Source organism: Castor canadensis, chromosome 2 (genome assembly GCF_047511655.1).
Source record: "Castor canadensis chromosome 2, mCasCan1.hap1v2, whole genome shotgun sequence".
Taxonomy (NCBI): domain Eukaryota; kingdom Metazoa; phylum Chordata; class Mammalia; order Rodentia; family Castoridae; genus Castor; species Castor canadensis.
In genome coordinates, this window is record NC_133387.1 from 83,633,855 (window position 1) to 83,636,288 (window position 2,434).

Genomic DNA, 2,434 nt, shown 5'->3' on the forward strand with positions numbered 1-2,434 from the left:
GAAATGTCAATTCTAGACAGGGATATGGTATTTTGGTGTGAACACTCTAAGATGGTTCTCAGGAACATCAAAAACTGTGTGGCCATCAGAATCAGGGGAGCCTCCCCCTCCTCACTTGTAAGTGGCATAGTCACATGGCATGGGGAAACCTGAAGTTGATGGAGTTAAGAGCTGGGTTTTACTCCTATAATATAATACACCTGCTTTGTTAGGGGATCACTGTTTTTGCCTGTGAGTTATTTCCTTATTTATAGAAAAGATGAATGGCACAGGAATCTATGATTGTTGCTAGAAGAACACTCATTTTAAGAGTGTCTTAATCTCCCTCTACAGGATACTAGCACCTGTTCTGGCTTTGTAAAGTACTTCTTGACTGGTTTGCTTCCTTCTCTATCAACTCCCTGATGGCAGTGCCCAAGGATTGTTCTGGGTTCCGTCCACATGTTCAGGTACACTTCAGTGCATTTTATGTGAGAAAGTCACTCCTCTCTTCTTTCTTTGTTTTCATCTTTTTCCTTCCTTATTTTGTTTGGATGATTTAAGACCACAACCATGTCAAGGCATGTGGTTCAGCAGATCTGTTTGGAGAAAGCACACATGATTGTGAACTTCTGCAGTGTATCATGAAGAAAGGAAGAAAGGTCCTTGGCTTGCCGACACAGTTGGAGGAGGTGGAGTGTGGCACAATATCATTTGGTCCACATAATCCATCCTTCAGTTCTCCCTGCTTTCCTAATAATGTTCTGGGCAGCTCAGGTTTCAATTTGTCAGCAAGGACAATAAATTGCTAATGACTGCTGGCCTCTTCCTATTCTTAAGTTATCTGCTAACCCAAAGAGACAGATTCATTCAATTTGGAAAATGTTAATAAGGTGCCAAAAATATATTCTGCAAGAATAAAAAAAAGCTTTTTTGAGTGACTGTGGATCATCCTTTCCAAACTTGAATTCCCTCTGTCCCTGTTTGTGCAGGTGAATTAAAAGACTATCAAGGCAGTAAATGTTTCTATTAACCTAATTAAACAGTGTCTGAATAGAGAAGGGGTAAAAAGGAATGAATGTCCATGATAAAAGCTAATAACCATTTGTTTTTTTTTCCTCTAGAAAATTAGTTCTAATACTTTGATTCTGTTATTTGGCTAGAACTGATTTTCTGAGATTAGGAAGTTCCTCTAAGTGTGCTTAGCTCATTTTTTGCTTTACAGGGATGGATGTTAGTCTTGATGACAGCTAGATTCCTGGTGATGGTGTTTCTCTTACTTCTTTCCCTTCACCCATTACCCAGATCCTTTTATGAACAGGAAGGGAATCCTGGGTGAGAGAAACTGGAACCTGTGAGCAATTAACCTTATTGCAAAAAGAACACTTGACATAATTTTCCTCACTGAGATTTGGGTTTTATAACTATTTCAGTAATGTTTTATGCCTAAGCAGTAGTGTGTGTACTGGTAGGCAATGTTTTCTAATTATTGGATCAAATAAATGGCAGAAATATTCTGTTGTTTTATACCCTTTGTATGAAGATTATGAGGTCAATATCTTCTAGAATGTCATAGAAGAAAAATGCTTTCTTCTCCCGAAGAACTTATATTATTTCTCTAAAGATTTTATTTATGCATTTACTTAATGCTTTTTTTCCATATTAGGAAGGAATCAGTAAGCCAGAGTGGTTTAACAATAGTTCAGATATTTAGTGTATGAACTGTTTTTTCTTAGATTTTTCTTTTTCTTTTTTTTTGGCTGTGCTGAGGATAAAATGCAGGGTCTCAAGCATGGTAACCAAGTGCTCTACCACTGAGCCACATCTTCCTCTCCACCCCCATTCTTTTTTTTTTTTTTTACAAGGGAAAGCATGAACACAGTCCCCCATTACCACAAATTATACAATTGAGTTTTGCACATTTGGGAAAATTGCAGTGCTCAGCACATCTGGAGTGCAATGGATAAGTCTCGCCCTGTGAAAACTACATTCGTGATCTTGGTATCTCCCCTGCCAGGTAAGTATACCCCCATTCTTATTATAAGCTCTTTGTCACATTTTTTGCAAGTAGATCTGATACAAGTAAAATCAGTGAACATATACCTTGTGTTCTGATCCCTGTCTTTCTATCTGGACTTTCTACTAGATTTGTTTCTAATATGTTTCACTTCAGTGGTAATTTGTTATGCTTGCTGTGTTTGTTTTCTCTGAGTTCTCTTTTTCTGTAGCATGATTCCTCTAAAGAGTGGGAGAATTATTTGTGACTGTATTTCCAGATAGATTATTTGATGTAGGCATTAGTCATAGAGACTTCAAAAATATACTCATTCCATTTGATTTAGTACTATAAATTACAGCAAATAGTATTAAAGACATTTTAGTGGGTATGCTAGGCATCAGGCAAGGTTTTGGCAGGTTGAGACAAACACTTGGGCCACAATAAAGCTGACTTGTC

At 37.5% G+C, this 2,434-nt stretch overlaps 1 non-coding gene across 1 annotated transcript; it reads right to left on the minus strand.

The window, feature by feature from the left end:
- Positions 1-1,840: 1,840 nt before the first annotated feature.
- On the minus strand, positions 1,841-2,004 carry LOC141420931 (U1 spliceosomal RNA). The gene has a single exon (XR_012445654.1). It is a non-coding gene; the product is annotated as a U1 spliceosomal RNA (small nuclear RNA).
- Between the last annotated feature and the right edge of the window lie 430 nt (positions 2,005-2,434).